The sequence below is a fragment of the Oncorhynchus keta genome, chromosome 10, assembly GCF_023373465.1.
Source record: "Oncorhynchus keta strain PuntledgeMale-10-30-2019 chromosome 10, Oket_V2, whole genome shotgun sequence".
NCBI classification, from domain to species: Eukaryota; Metazoa; Chordata; class Actinopteri; order Salmoniformes; family Salmonidae; genus Oncorhynchus; species Oncorhynchus keta.
In genome coordinates, this window is record NC_068430.1 from 74657444 (window position 1) to 74674767 (window position 17324).

At 45.4% G+C, this 17324-nt stretch overlaps 1 long non-coding RNA gene across 1 annotated transcript; it reads right to left on the reverse strand.

The window, feature by feature from the left end:
* Positions 1 to 4252: 4252 nt before the first annotated feature.
* On the reverse strand, positions 4253 to 5365 carry LOC127932699 (uncharacterized). Its single transcript, XR_008146366.1, has 3 exons — positions 4867 to 5365; positions 4668 to 4713; positions 4253 to 4472 (listed from the first exon to the last, which is right to left on the reverse strand). It is a non-coding gene; the product is annotated as an uncharacterized LOC127932699 (long non-coding RNA).
* Positions 5366 to 17324: the final 11959 nt, after the last annotated feature.

The following is a 17324-nucleotide window of genomic DNA, read 5'->3' on the forward strand; positions in this document are numbered from 1 at the left end:
GAGGATAAGTTCATTAGAGTTACCAGCCTCAGAAATTGCAGCCCAAATAAATACATCACAGAGTTCAAGTAACAGACACACCTCAAACATCAACTGTTCAGAGGAGACAGGGTGAATCAGGCCTTCATGGTCTAATTGCTGCAATGAAACCACTACTAAAGGATAATAAGAAGAGGAGACTTGCTTCGGTTGGATGAGTCCAAATCTGAGATTTTTTGGTTCCAACCACCATGTCTTTATGAGACGCAGAATAGGTGAACGGATGATTTCTGCATGTGTGGTTCCCCCAGTGAAGCATGGAGGAGGAGGTGTGATGGTGTGGGGGTGCATTGCTGGTGACACTGTCTGTGATTTATTTAGAAGTCAAGGCACACTTAACCGGCATGGCTACCACAGCTTTCTAAAATCTAAAATATATTTTATTTAGCCATTTTTTGGTTACTACATGTTATTTCATAGTTTTGATGTCTTCACTTTTAGTCTACAATGTACTGTAGAAAATAGTAAAAATAAATAAAAACTATTGATTGAGTAGGTGTGTCCAAACGTTTGACTGGTACTGTACAGTGGTTCCTCCTTTAAAAGGTGAGCTTTACACCGCGGGATTTAGAGAGACCCGGCGTCACAGCTTCATTCCTCCAGAGGAAGCTAATGTAAGTAGTTATAACGTCATAACGAGTCAAGCAAAAGAGCAATTGAGAGGAATATGTTAGTTAATTTAGAGACAAAATGATTGTGCATATTTTTGGTCATAACGTTAATTTACAAAAATCGCTATTTAGCATGTTAGCTGACTAGCTAACATTAGCCAGCTAGCTAGCTAGTGTTATGACATGAGTATGACTTTGTAATTTGTGTTGTTTAATGTTTTAGGGACTCCTGAGAAAAGCAGCAAACCAGGCTGTCGTCATGGGAAACAGTGGATGTAAAGAATCTATCTAGCTGAATAATTTACTGCAAAATGAATGTACAATTGCTTATATTTGCCTTGCAATACAGCTGAAGTAACACAGCAAGCTAACTATTTATTTGCTTATTGTGTAGTGGAGGATAAAAATAACTGTATGCCTATGGATGTGTAGCTAGCTACAGTATGCAGCCGATCTGTGTATGGACCCTTATACTTTTGGTATGAATGTTAGTTTAGGACCTATCTATGAACTCAGCTATCATAGTTGTTATATGGACTTCAAGTCTGATGGCATTAATGAAGCCTATGGATTGAGTAGAATATAATAACTTTAATGTGTACATATACCTATACTGTAGTTATCACCACGCATGAGATCCCCACATTGTAGCCTGTACATTGAATATATTCACTGATCATGTACTGTAGTTATCACCATGCATGAGATCCCCACATTGTAGCCTGTACATTGAATATATTCACTGATCATGTACTGTAGTTATCACCATGCATGAGATCCCCACATTGTAGCCTGTACATTTAATATATTCACTGATCATGTACTGTAGTTATCACCATGCATGAGATCCCCACATTGTAGCCTGTACATTTAATATATTCACTGATCATGTACTGTAGTTATCACCATGCATGAGATCCCCACATTGTAGCCTGTACATTTAATATATTCACTGATCATGTACTGTAGTTATCACCATGCATGAGATCCCCACATTGTAGCCTGTACATTTAATATATTCACTGATCATGTACTGTAGTTATCACCATGCATGAGATCCACATTGTAGCCTGTACATTTAATATATTCACTGATCATGTACTGTAGTTATTACCATGCATGAGATCCCCACATTGTAGCCTGTACATTGAATATATTCACTGATCATGTACTGTAGTTATCACCATGCATGAGATCCCCCACATTGTAGCCTGTACATTGAATATATTTAAATCTCTGTGAGACATTATTTTTCAGTCATATCCAATACCAGCTGTATCAAACTCCATTATTTGAATGATGCTGTGTCTGCATGTATGTATTACAGTTATACTCTTCAACAGTGTTTACCACTCCTGCTCCTGGGACATCAATGATTACACATTGTAACTATGCAACAGACTAGAAATGTGATTTAAGTTAAGGCTGATTTGTAATTCATATATACAGACGTGTAGTGCTGAGGCAAAAACAACAATGTGCCCCCCCTTTGAGTCCCGAGGACCAGGACTGAGAACCGCTGCCCTTCGACCTCTTCATCTGCAGACAGGCTTTCACAGCTCTCTGCATCCGAGGACAGAAAACCTCACAAGAAATAGACTACACAAAAGCACCTGCTCTATCCAGAATAGCCTACTCTCTCACTTTGACAGCAGGGCCTGCTATCCTTTCACCCCCTTAAAACAATATCCTACATAGTGTGGGAGGACTGCACCTAAAAAGGCTGGAGACTCATAACTAATTGAAGAGCATGCATGTACATTTATAGGTATGTGTTACTATTTATAGGTATGTGTTTGGGTAAAATTAAAATGTTTGTTTTATTCTATAAACTACTGACAACATTTCTCCCAAATTCCAAGTAAAAATATTGTCATTTTGAGCATTTATTTGCAGAAACTGACAATTGGTCAAAATATAAAAAAGATGCAGTGAGGAAATGAGTTCACATTCATTTTAAACAACACAATACTAATGTTTTAACTTAGGAAGAGTTCAGAAATCAATATTTGGTGGAATAACCCTAATTTTCAATCACAGCTTTCATGCGTCTTGTCCTGCTCTCCACCAGTCTTTCACATTGATGTTGGGTGACTTTATGCCACTCCTGGCGCAGAAATCCAAGCAGCTCGGCTTTGTTTGATGGCTTGTGACCATCCATCTTCCTCTTGATCACATTCCAGAGGTTTTCAATGGGGTTCAGGTCTGGAGATTGGGCTGTCCATGACAGGGTCTTGATCTGGGGGTTTTCAATGGGGTTCAGGTCTGGAGATTGGGCTGTCCATGACAGGGTCTTGATCTGGTGGTCCTCCATCCACACCTTGATTGACCTGGCTGTGTGGCATGAAGCATTGTCCTGCTGGAGAAAACCAATCCTCAGAGTTGGGGAACATTGTCCTGCTGGAGAAAACCAATCCTCAGAGTTGGGGAACATTGTCCTGCTGGAAAAACCAATCCTCAGAATTGGGGAACATTGTCCTGCTGGAAAAACCAATCCTCAGAGTTGGGGAACATTGTCCTGCTGGAAAAACCAATCCTCAGAGTTGGGGAACATTGTCCTGCTGGAGAAACCAATCCTCAGAGTTGGGGAACATTGTCCTGCTGGAAAAACCAATCCTCAGAGTTGGGGAACATTGTCCTGCTGGAGAAACCAATCCTCAGAGTTGGGGAACATTGTCCTGCTGGAAAAACCAATCCTCAGAGTTGGGGAACATTGTCCTGCTGGAAAAACCAATCCTCAGAGTTGGGGAACATTGTCCTGCTGGAGAAACCAATCCTCAGAGTTGGGGAACATTGTCCTGCTGGAAAAACCAATCCTCAGAGTTGGGGAACATTGTCCTGCTGGAAAAACCAATCCTCAGAGTTGGGGAACATTGTCCTGCTGGAGAAACCAATCCTCAGAGTTGGAGAACATTGTCCTGCTGGAGAAACCAATCCTCAGAGTTGGGGAACATTGTCCTGCTGGAGAAACCAATCCTCAGAGTTGGGGAACATTGTCCTGCTGGAAAAACCAATCCTCAGAGTTGGGGAACATTGTCCTGCTGGAGAAACCAATCCTCAGAGTTGGGGAACATTGTCCTGCTGGAAAAACCAATCCTCAGAGTTGGGGAACATTGTCCTGCTGGAGAAACCAATCCTCAGAGTTGGGGAACATTGTCAGAGCAGAAGGAAGCCAGTTTTCTTCCAGGAACAACCAAATGTCACAGTGGGTGTGAGACCTGGAGAGGCCTACAAGCCACAGTGTCTCGCACCCACTGTGAAATGTGGACCCAAACAGAGAGCTATAAATAGTAAAACCAGAGAAACGGATCATTTTGCAGTGGTCTCTTCATTTTCTCCAGAGCTGTATATGTCCAGGGGTTGGGTTCACTTGACGTTGCAGCACATCAAGATTCCCAGTAGACAGGGGGCATATGGGATGTCAGGAACAGTGACCCCATTGCCAGTATTTCCAGATTCCAGATGATTCTCCTGATAAATGGCAGGTCCTCCACATACTGAATCTGGTCAAAAGAAACACATCTGTATTAGTAACGACACATTTGGCAGCAACAGGGGCTTGATAGTCCAGTGAAAACTGCTGAGTGTTTATGTGGTGGAAATCTTCAAATGAGCAGCTGACATCTTAATGGTTTTTTAATGAATGGATGTGAAACTGGTTCCATGTACAACAAGACAGAGAGGAAGAGAGAAACAGAACAGTTGAAATACCTCTGGTTATGGACACGTTACCCAGCAATTAAGCTTCCACGGCCTGTTCCTCGGACAGTGAACATACATCTGGCAATATCTACATTTTCGACCCCTTGATCAGCTCCCACTCTGAAAGTACAGGAAATAGATTATTTTTTGCTGATATGAAAACAATAACTGAGATATGACTGTTCATTCTAAAGCAGCAGATGTCATTTTCAGGAGACGTCAATACAACACAGAAAGCTGAACACCAGACTGGTATTGTGGTAGTTCATTAGGTGATGGGAAATATGCAAAATGTATACAAAATAATATACTTACCTTCCTTGAAAATCCATCTATCCTGCCAAAGATGACACTGTTGTATCTTGAAAAAAAGCATTGGAATTAAAAGTGAAATATTTAACCTACTAACCTACTTCATTATGTATGTATTACCAGTTGATGAAGAACAACTCCAACTTCATACATCATTGAACATTTGTCTACGAATAGGTCAAAATAAAAAAAGTTTAAATACCTTATTGGATTTGATGGAGACATTCTACATCTTAGTACCTTATCAATTTATGATTTGTATCAATGTGGACGAGAGACAGGGGAGAAGGAACAGAGCATTTTTGCTGAGCAATGCAACAAAGCTGGATCATTCCGGCAATGTATGTGTGCATGTGTGTGGTGAGTGTGTGTGTGTGTGTGTGTGTGTGTGTGTGTGTGTGTGTGTGTGTGTGTGTGTGTGTGTGTGTGTGTGTGTGTGTGTGTGTGTGTGTGTGTGTGTGTGTGTGTGTGTGTGTGTGTGTGTGTGTGTGTGTGTAAAGGTGGGTTGTGGCAGGCTGTCTCTGTTACACTTGGCTGGCTGTATGTGTATTTAGGTGCAGAGCTTTGTATTTGTGATGTGTGTGTTTGTGTGTGTAAGGGGATGGTTTAAATTCTGGACCCGGCATGTGTCTGTGTGGCCAACTGAGTGAAGTATTGAGCCATCCAGTATGTGTGTGTGTGTGTGTGTGTGTGTGTGTGTGTGTGTGTGTGTGTGTGTGTGTGTGTGTGTGTGTGTGTGTGTGTGTGTGTGTGTGTGTGTGTGTGTGTGTAATATGTGTTGATGACAGAAAGAGAGGCCTATGTGAAGGGTGTCCAACTTTATAACCTTCCTCTAGTCCCTCCCCCTCATCCCACCCCCTCCTTCCAGTGGTCCCATGCCAGTCCCCCCCACCCCAGTGGTCTCCGTGCGCCCCCCGCACACGCTCACGCACCAGCCTGGTGTTTATGGTTCAGTCTCCATGCCAGTCCCTCTCCTCTCTAATATGGGCCTGCAGGGCCAGATTTCAATATGTGTTGATACTGTTTAATGGTTCAGTGGTCTCTTAATACCTCTCTCTATCAATCTCTCCCTTTGTAATATGTGTTGGATACTGGTTCAGTGGACCCCTCCAGTCCTATTCTCTCTAATAGTCCATACTGTTTAGAATTATTACTCAGAACAATCCCATGCCAGTCCCTCTTTCTTTTATGTGTTGGATACTGTTTGATGGTTCAGTAGTCTCCGTGCCAGTCCCTCTCTCTAATATGTGTTGGATACTGTTTGATGGTTCAGTAGTCTCCATGCCAGTCCCTCTCTCTCTAATATGTGTTGGATACTGTTTGATGGTTCAGTAGTCTCCATGCCAGTCCCTCTCTCTCTAATATGTGTTGGATACTGTTTGATGGTTCAGTAGTGCCAGTCTCCTAATATGCCAGTCTCCATGCCAGTCCTCTCTCTCTAATATGTGCTGGATACTGTTTGATGGTTCAGTGGTCTCCATGCCAGTCCCTCTCTCTAATATGTGTTGATACTGTTTGATGGTTCAGTAGTCTCCATGCCAGTCCCTCTCTCTCTAATATGTGTTGATACTGTTTGATGGTTCAGTAGTCTCCATGCCAGTCCCCTCTTCTAATATGTGTGGATACTGTTTGATGGTTCAGTGGTCTCCATGCCAGTCCCTCTCTCTCTAATATGTGTTGGATACTGTTTGATGGTTCAGTAGTCTCCATGCCAGTCCCTCTCTCTAATATGTGTTGGATACTGTTTGATGGTTCAGTAGTCTCCATGCCAGTCCCTCTCTCTAATATGTGTGGATACTGTTTGATGGTTCAGTAGTCTCCATGCCAGTCCCTCTCTCTAATATGTGCTGGATACTGTTTGATGGTTCAGTAGTCTCCATGCCAGTCCCCTCTCTCTAATATGTGTTGGATACTGTTTGATGGTTTAGTGGTCTCCATGCCAGTTCCCTCTCTCTAATATGTGCTGGATACTGTTTAATGGTTCAGTAGTCTATCTCTCTAATATGTGCTGGATACTGTTTGATGGTTCAGTAGTCTCCATGCCAGTCCTCTCTCTCTAATATGTGCTGGATACTGTTTGATGGTTCAGAGTCTCCATGCCAGTCCCTCTCTCTCTAATATGTGCTGGATACTGTTTGATGGTTCAGTAGGAGTCCCTCTCTCTAATATGTGCTGGATACTGTTTAATGGTTTAAATGCCAGTCCCCTCTCTCTAATATGTGCTGGATACTGTTTGATGGTTCAGTAGTCTCCATGCCAGTCCCCTCTCTCTAATATGTGTTGGATAATGGTTTAGAGTCTCCATGCCAGTCCCTCTCTCTCTAATATGTGCTGGATACTGTTTGATGGTTCAGTAGAGAGAATGGAGGTCCCTCTCTCTAATAAAGAGTTCACGAGAGCTAATATGTTTGATGGTTTAGTGGTCTCCAGATATGTGTTCCTACTGAGTTCTTTTAAAGTCCAGCTGAGGATAAAAAGAGAGCACGAGAGCTCTCTAATAGAGAGAGAGAGAGAAAGGGAGGTAAAAAGAGCTCACGAGAGCAGAGAGAGAGAGAGAAAGGGAGGTAAAAAGAGCTGTTCCTACGAGAGCAGAGAGAGAGAGAGAAAGGGAGGTAAAAAGAGCTCACGAGAGCAGAGAGAGAGAGAGAAAGGGAGGTAAAAAGAGCTCACGAGAGCAGAGAGAGAGAGAGAAAGGGAGGTAAAAAGAGAGCACGAGAGCAGAGAGAGAGAGAAAGGGAGGTAAAAAGAGCGCACGAGAGCAGAGAGAGAGAGAAAGGGAGGTAAAAAGAGCGCACGAGAGCAGAGAGAGAGAGAAAGAAGTGGGGATGGAGGGAAATCTGTAAGCAAACCATCCGTCTCATTCCTTCATTCCCCTCCTCTCTCTCTCTCCCCCCAACTACTACCTCATTTTACATTATAATTGGAAACAGCTACCTCTCTCCTCCCCCACATCTTCTCCCCCACATCCCTTTCTTCTTCCTCTCATTTTTCCTTCTCTTTCTCACTCCCACCTCTTCCCATAGTTCCCCAATGGGTATTATATAGTCCCCCTAAGACACTTGGGAGCTACACATCAGGACTATATCTCTCCATACAATACACTATTTAACTGGTATGTCCCTCTCTCTCTCCTCTCCTAGTTCTCCAACAGATATTTCCTCTGAGACAAACGGATGTGCTTCCCATGCAGTACTCTCCACCGTGCACTGTGTTGTAATCTCTCTCCCCTCTAAACACACCGGTTGAAAGGGTTAAAGTGTGGTGAATGTGAAACAGCAGGCTGGTCCATATGCACACTCAGGTCCCTCTACAGGGAATGCTCTATCTCCCTCTCTCTCTCTCTCACTCTCGCACGCACACACGCACACACACACACACACACACACACACACACACACACACACACACACACACACACACACACACACACACACACACACACACACACACACACACACACACACACACACACACACACACACACACACACACACACACACACACACACACAGTGGGGTCTACAGGCCTCCAAACTCCAGCTCGTCCTCTCTGGCCATTGATAATAATAGAGCCGTGGTGGATGTCTTCACCAGAGGACTGTATGTTGTTTCAGTTATGTTTAGAATTTGTTTTCTTTTTTCTTTTTCCCCCTCTTTTTTTAAACAGAAAATCTTCCCACGGCCTCCCTGAGCCAGATCCAGAGAAAGGGGGATCCGTGTCCGTCCGTAGAGAGGGAAAGAGGGAACGAAGGAGGAAAATATGACAACACTCTTCCCTTCTCACCCTTATCCCACACATACACACTACCACACCAATCCCTGGACACTTGCAGTAACACACTGGCAGCGTCACAAAGGGCACACTATTCCCTATATAGCAGACCAATGTTGACCACAATCCTATGGTCCCCAGGACGAAGTAGTACACTATAAAGATAATAGGGTTCCCTTTGAGGTTCCCTTTATTCATGTGTATAACAACCCCTGAAACACATCCTCTCTATTTGACCCAGAGCCAGAAGATAAGATTATATTTATATAATCACCCACTCAATCCTCTCACACTGTGCTGATAACATGACTACATGGCTATGAACCACATTACAGTACATTCACATTATCTGAACGTTTTGAATGAAGAGTAACACTTCAGTTTACTGTACTCCTGACCTCTCCCCCAGGCTCAGTAGCTAGAGAGAGCCGACTGGTGGAGGAGGTTACTGAGATGACTGTACTGTACTCCTGACCTCTCCCCCAGGCTCAGTAGCTAGAGAGAGCCGACTGGTGGAGGAGGTTACGGAGATGACTGCACTGTACTCCTGACCTCTCCCCCAGGCTCAGTAGCTAGAGAGAGCCGACTGGTGGATGAGGTTACTGAGATGACTGCACTGTACTCCTGACCTCTCCCCCAGGCTCAGTAGCTAGAGAGAGCCGACTGGTGGATGAGGTTACTGAGATGACTGCACTGTACTCCTGACCTCTCCCCCAGGCTCAGTAGCTAGAGAGAGCTGACTGGTGGATGAGGTTACTGAGATGACTGCACTGTACTCCTGACCTCTCCCCCAGGCTCAGTAGCTAGAGAGAGCTGACTGGTGGAGGAGGTTACTGAGATGACTGCACTGTACTCCTGACCTCTCCCCCAGGCTCAGTAGCTAGAGAGAGCTGACTGGTGGAGAAGGTTACTGAGATGACTGCACTGTACTCCTGACCTCTCCCCCAGGCTCAGTAGCTAGAAAGAGCTGACTGGTGGAGAAGGTTACTGAGATGACTGCACTGTACTCCTGACCTCTCCCCCAGGCTCAGTAGCTAGAGAGAGCTGACTGGTGGAGAAGGTTACTGAGATGACTGCACTGTACTCCTGACCTCTCCCCCAGGCTCAGTAGCTAGAAAGAGCTGACTGGTGGAGGAGGTTACTGAGATGACTGCACTGTACTGCTGTTCCACTGTATTGTTTGTATAGTATAGTGTAACATGTATTATTCATGGGAATACAAAGGACTTACATGGTCTTGGGGCTATGTTGACAGTTAGTGCTGTAAGTACTGTGTACTGAAAAGTCATTTCATCACGTTTCTAAAGAATAATAAGAACACTTGAGAGCCTTCTTAGAATCCGTAGAATCATACAGTTGTAGAATGGGCCAAACCATTAGTGGTGATTATTCACAAACCTCTGTTTATTGGCATAGACCATGGCCTTGGGATGACCCCTGGCTTCCTGTTGTTGTGGTACAGTCCATAGAGAAAACAAATAGAAACAGTACAATGTTGACTGAGGCAGGACAGGTTAAGTGGTTCGCTCCAGTGGACAGAAACAGCAGGATGCTTTCAGTAGTTACCAGAGTACTGGGAGAAATGCTGCTGTATCTTAACGGGACCCACCTGGGCCCTGTTCAGACCCACCTGGGTCCTGTTCAGACCCACCTGGGCCCTGTTCAGACCCACCTGGGTCCTGTTCAGACCCACCTGGGCCCTGTTCAGACCCACCTGGGTCCTGTTCAGACCCACCTGGGTCCTGTTCAGACCCACCTGGGCCCTGTTCAGACCCACCTGGGCCCTGTTCAGACCCACCTGGGTCCTGTTCAGACCCACCTGGGTCCTGTTCAGACCCACCTGGGCCCTGTTCAGACCCACCTGGGTCCTGTTCAGACCCACCTGGGCCCTGTTCAGACCCACCTGGGTCCTGTTCAGACCCACCTGGGCCCTGTTCAGACCCACCTGGGCCCTGTTCAGACCCACCTGGGTCCTGTTCAGACCCACCTGGGCCCTGTTCAGACCCACCTGGGTCCTGTTCAGACCCACCTGGGTCCTGTTCAGACCCACCTGGGCCCTGTTCAGACCCACCTGGGTCCTGTTCAGACCCACCTGGGCCCTGTTCAGACCCACCTGGGTCCTGTTCAGACCCACCTGGGCCCTGTTCAGACCCACCTGGGTCCTGTTCAGACCCACCTGGGTCCTGTTCAGACCCACCTGGGTCCTGTTCAGACCCACCTGGGCCCTGTTCAGACCCACCTGGGTCCTGTTCAGACCCACCTGGGCCCTGTTCAGACCCACCTGGGTCCTGTTCAGACCCATGGGCCCTGTTCAGACCCACCTGGGTCCTGTTCAGACCCACCTGGGTCCTGTTCAGACCCACCTGGGCCCTGTTCAGACCCACCTGGGTCCTGTTTAGACCCACCTGGGTCCTGTTCAGACCCACCTGGGTCCTGTTCAGTAGCTTTTAAATGTGATGAAACTTTTTGAATCTGACATGCCTGATTTTGTCCAATGAAAATGTTTAATTTCCAGTTTCTGTTCTTGTGCCAGCTGAGCATGATGCTGGTGTATTACAGGTTGAATACACTAACTAGAAAGGTAATGCTTCTCCAGCACTTCCTAGACGTGGCCAAACTTTGTTACAGGCACTATAGTTTTGAAAATGAATGATTGAAGAGGGAAAAGTTGAAGAGGAGAGAGAAGAGGTGGATAAAGTGGAGGAGTGGGTGGAATGAATAGTCCTGAGAGAAGATACATCCTCAAACTGGAAAAATCCTGTGCCAAGAGAAATTAGGGAAGGAGAGAGATGGAGGAGGGGAGTAGATGAGGAAAGGAAAGGACAGAGGAGGGAAGGAGAGAGGTAGAGGAGGGGAGTAGATGAGGAAAAGAAAGGAGAGATGGGGGAAGGAGAGAGGTAGAGGAGGGGAGTAGATGAGGAAAAGAAAGGAGAGATGGGGGAAGGAGAGAGGTAGAGGAGGGGAGTAGATGAGGAAAAGAAAGGACAGAGGAGGGAAGGAGGTAGAGGAGGGAAGGAGAGAGGTAGAGGAGGGGAGTAGATGAGGAAAGGAAAGGACAGAGGAGGGAAGGAGAGAGGTAGAGGAGGGGAGTAGATGAGGAAAGGAAAGGACAGAGGAGGGAAGGAGAGAGGTAGAGGAGGGGAGTAGATGAGGAAAGGAAAGGACAGAGGAGGGAAGGAGAGAGGTAGAGGAGGGGAGTAGATGAGGAAAGGAAAGGACAGGGGAGGGAAGGAGAGAGGTAGAGGAGGGAAGGAGAGAGGTAGAGGAGGGGAGTAGATGAGGAAAAGAAAGGAGAGAGGAGGGAAGGAGAGAGGTAGAGGGGGGGAGTAGATGAGGAAAAGAAAGGAGAGAGGAGGGAAGGAGAGAGGTAGAGGGGGGGAGTAGATGAGGAAAGGAAAGGACAGGGGAGGGAAGGAGAGAGGTAGAGGAGGGAAGGAGAGAGGTAGAGGGGGGGAGTAGATGAGGAAAAGAAAGGAGAGAGGAGGGAAGGAGAGAGGTAGAGGAGGGAAGGAGAGAGGTAGAGAGGGGGAGTAGATGAGGAAAAGAAAGGACAGAGGAGGGAAGGAGAGAGGTAGAGGAGGGGAGTAGATGAGGAAAAGAAAGGAGAGAAGGGGAGGAAAGGGATGAGAAAAGGGATTGAATGCGTTGGCAGATTCCTGAGGTTAGGGTTGTGGCTAGAGTTTGGGTTTCAGGAGGATTGAGAAGGAGAATCAGATGACTGGAGACAACTGCAGAACGAGTAGGATATGAGTGGTTTGGAGAGGAGAGACGGGAAAGTACAGAAAAGAGGAACAAATAGAGCAGTAGAGAAAGGAAGGGAGGAAAGAGTACGTCAAGGTCAGGGCTTGTTACTGTTGGAAGAGGAGTGGGGGGAGAGAGAGAGAGAAACAGGGGAGTTTTCTTGTGAAATACCTCATTTTAAGACAGACATGTTTGTGTCTCTGAACTCTGAATCTGTGTGTGTCTCCGTCTGTGTGTATGTCTGCGCCTGTGTGTGCGTGTGTGTGTGTGTGTGTGTGTGTGTGTGTGTGTGTGTGTGTGTGTGTGTGTGTGTGTGTGTGTGTGTGTGTGTGTGTGTGTGTGTGTGTGTGTGTGTGTGTGTGTGTGTGTGTGTGTGTGTGTGTGTGTGTGTGTGTGTGTGTGTATGGCTGTGGTGTGGGCTGATAGTGGGGCCATGTGAGCAGTGTGTTTCTTTCTCACCAGTGTTGGCTTTCAGCAGCTGGCAGAGAACTCAGGGTAGAACCCAGAACCTACCCATAAACTGCTGAGTCACCATCTATCTGCCGTATATCCTGTCCACCTCTTTCCTTCAATCAGCTCAATGTATACACTCTGGCGCCCATTCCGCCAACACACATATTGTATGCACTTACACACGAACGCACAAAATCACGATAGCAATCAGAGACGTGTGTATTATTGATGTTATTGAGAAGGAATTTCCGTAGGGTGAGTATTTCGTGGGAGTTTGGCTTTGTCTCATAGGCTTGTGGTGGCTGTGTTTAAAATAGTTGAATGTAATAACCAACACGTTAGCATTTCAGGGAAGAGTAGGCAGTTAGTAACCCCATGGACACTGAATCTGCATCCCATAGCAACTTTGACTCAGCTTGATCCAAAAATAGCCTTCTAGTCCCTTCTCAGGCTCCTTGGTGTCTCACCCCTTCTTACCACCCAATAGGGCCACCTGTAGAAGCCACAAGATACTTCCATTTTTCACTCTCCAAAGCCTGAGGAAATTCTTGACCCTAAAACAGGTCAAGTTTGAATCATTTAAACCTTTGGAGTGAGCATATTGTTTGTTATTTCCGCTCTGTCTCTATCCCCATTTAAGTTGAGATGGGCTTCAACAAAGCATTTCCGGTGCCGCTACCAAATGTTAGCCCTGATATGTTAGCCTAGGGTAGGACCAATAACCGAAAGGTTGCTGGTTCGTATCCCAGAGCCGACTAGGTGAAAAATCTGTCAATGTGCCCATGAGCAAGGCACTTAACCCGAATTGCTCGTGTAAGTTGTTCTGTATAAGAGCATCTGCTAAATTACTAAAATGTCAATGTAAAATTACATGTTAGCCCCGATATGTTAGCTCCAATATGTTAGCCCTAATATGTTAGCCCTGATATGTTAGCCCTGATATGTTAGCTCCGATATGTTAGCCCTGATATGTTAGCCCCAATATGTTAGCTCCGATATGTTAGCCCTGATATGTTAGCCCTGATATGTTAGCTCCGATATGTTAGCCCTGATATGTTAGCCCCGATATGTTAGCTCCGATATGTTAGCTCCGATATGTTAGCCCTGATATGTTAGCCCTGATATGTTAGCTCCGATATGTTAGCCCCGATATGTTAGCCCCGATATGTTAGCTCCGATATGTTAGCCCCGATATGTTAGCCCCAATATGTTAGCCCTGATATGTTAGCTCCGATATGTTAGCTCCGATATGTTAGCCCTGATATGTTAGCCCCAATATGTTAGCCCTGATATGTTAGCTCCGATATGTTAGCTCCGATATGTTAGCCCCGATATGTTAGCCCTGATATGTTAGCCCCAATATGTTAGCCCTGATATGTTAGCTCCGATATGTTAGCTCCGATATGTTAGCCCCGATATGTTAGCCCTGATATGTTAGCCCCGATATGTTAGCCCCGATATGTTAGCTCCGATATGTTAGCCCCGATATGTTAGCCCCAATATGTTAGCTCTGATATGTTAGCCCCAATATGTTAGCTCCGATATGTTAGCCCTGATATGTTAGCCCCAATATGTTAGCCCTGATATGTTAGCTCCGATATGTTAGCTCCGATATGTTAGCCCCGATATGTTAGCCCTGATATGTTAGCTCCGATATGTTAGCCCCGATATGTTAGTCCTGATATGTTAGCCCCAATATGTTAGCCCTGATGCAATTACATACTTGACAAGGATACACGATATGAGGACATCATTCAATGGTCCAGGTGTAAGAATCATCAAGAGCCAATTACGCTGAGCATCTTGCAACATTCTGGAAGGAGTCATGTTCAGCACATCATGTATGGGTACCAAATAGTACCCTATTTCCTAGGGCTCTGGTCAAAAGTAGAACATTATGTAGGGAATGGGGTGGCATTTAGGATGCAGAATATGTTTTGTGAATTGATTTATTGATGGCCTCGATATAGAAAACATGAAAACAAATCATAGCAATAAAATAAGTAGCCTTGACCAAAACGGCCCATAAGGCAAGAGCCCATCTCCTGTTTCTGTAGTGTGAGTACAACCATGGACAGGACACTAGTTTAACACAGGGCCTTCATCCAAGCAATAATTCAACATGATTGAACTGGCTTTCACACAGTGTCCTGAAATGACTGAACAGGGAGAGGAGTAGAGCACTATACGCATTCAATGAGTCGTCGGTTTTTGGACTGCATCCCAAATGGCACCCTATTCCCTGTGTTTTGCACTACGTTTGACCCAGAGCCCTATCAGGACTAGAGCACTATAAAGGGAATATGGTACCATTTGAGACGCAGCCTTGGTTGTGGACAGCCTCACAACAATCAGAGAGGAGCGTGAGAGTTCTAGAGTGTGGAACCACAAAAAGAGACTTCTAGAACCACATAAAGGAGGAGGCGGATTCCAGATGTGATGAAGAGTGTGGGAGAGGGTTGGAGTAGGTGGGACGAGGGTTGGGTGTGTGTTGTGTGTGTGTGTGTGTGTGTGTGTGTGTGTGTGTGTGTGTGTGTGTGTGTGTGTGTGTGTGTGTGTGTGTGTGTGTGTGTGTGTGTGTGTGTGTGTGTCTCTCTTCCTGCCTAGCTGCCCTTCAAACAGTGAGTAATGCCTTTTGTCATTTACAGCTTTTAACAAGTCCTCTGTAATTGGAATATTTCCACTTCACCGAATTTGATTTCACCAAGACCGCATGAAGCAGACCACCACCCTTCTGTAGAGAGAGAGAGAGAGAGAGAGAGAGAGAGAGAGAGAGAGAGAGAGAGAGAGAGAGAGAGAGAGAGAGAGAGAGAGAGAGAGAGAGAGAGAGAGATGGAGGGAAAGGAGGGAGGGAGAAAGAGAGGTAGATGGGAGAGAGAGAGATGGAGGGAAAGGAGGGAGGGAGAGAAAGAGAGAGAGATGGAGGGAAAGGAGGGAGAGAGAGAGAGAGATGGAGGGAAAGGAGGGAGGAGAGAGAGAGAGAGAGATGGAGGGAAAGGAGGGAGGGAGAGAAAGAGAGAGAGATGGAGGGAAAGGAGGGAGGGAGAGAGAGAGATGGAGGGAAAGGAGGGAGAGGAGAGAGAGAGATGGAGGGAAAGGAGGGAGAGAGAGAGAGAGAGATGGAGGGAAGAGATGGAGGGAAAGGAGGGAGGGAGAGAGAGAGAGATGGAGGGAAAGGAGGGAGGGAGAGAGAGAGGTAGAGTGGGAGAGAGAGAGAGAGATGGAGGGAAAGGAGGGAGAGAGAGAGAGAGAGAGATGGAGGGAAAGGAGGGAGGGAGAGAGAGAGAGAGATGGAGGGAAAGGAGGGAGGGAGAGAGAGAGGTAGAGTGGGAGAGAGATATAAATGAAAGAAGTCAAAAGAATAAACAAAAGAGAGAAAGAGAGAACAGGAATAGAATGTGGGGGAATGAGAGAGAGAGAAAGAGAGAACGGGAATAGAATGTGGGGGAATAAGAGAGAGAGAAAGAGAGAACGGGAATAGAATGTGGGGGAATGAGAGAGAGAGAAAGAGAGAACGGGAATAGAATGTGGGGGAATGAGAGAGAGAGAAAGAGAGAACGGGAATAGAATGTGGGGGAATGAGAGAGAGCGAAAGAGAGAACGGGAATAGAATGTGGGGGAATGAGAGAGAGAGAAAGAGAGAACGGGAATAGAATGTGGGGGAATGAGAAAGAGAGAAAGAGAGAACGGGAATAGAATGTGGGGGAATGAGAGAGAGAGAAAGAGAGAACGGGAATAGAATGTGGGGAATGAGAGAGAGAGAGAGAGAGAACGGGAATAGAATGTGGGGGAATGAGAGAGAGAGAAAGAGAGAACGGGAATAGAATGTGGGGGAATGAGAGAGAGAGAAAGAGAGAACGGGAATAGAATGTGGGGGAATGAGAGAGAGAGAAAGAACAACTGAACAAAATAAAGAAAGGAGGAGGGTTGTCTGATGTTGTACTAACCACTGACATGACCTCAACAACGTACCAGGCCATTAAAAGTCATGGAGGGCTTTTCAGCTCCTCAGTGATGGGGAGACCATGGATTAACATGGAGGATGTAAACAGCCAGTCAGCATCCCAAACGGCACCCTATTCCCTATATAGTGCACTACTTTTGAGCGGAGCCCATAGGTAGCAGTAGTGTCAGCATACTGTGACTCCACTCAAAACAATCATATAGCATCATCATTAATATCTTCAACAGCGGGACTAATTCATATAATCATATAACATCCTAATTAATATCTTCAATAGCAGGACTAATTCATATAATCATATAACATCCTAATTAATATCTTCAATAGCAGGACTAATTCATATAATACATATAACATCCTAATGAATATCTTCAACAGCAGGACTAATTCATATAATCATATAACATCCTAATGAATATCTTCAACAGCAGGACTAATTCATATAATCATATAACATCCTAATGAATATCTTCAACAGCAGGACTAATTCATATAATCATATAACATCCTAATGAATATCTTCAATAGCAGGACTAATTCATATAATCATATAACATCCTAATGAATATCTTCAACAGCAGGACTAATTCATATAATCATATAACATCCTAATGAATATCTTCAATAGCAGGACTAATTCATATAATACATATAACATCCTAATTAATATCTTCAATAGCAGGACTAATTCATATAACACATTGTCATGGTCGTTGTACGGAGGAGACCAA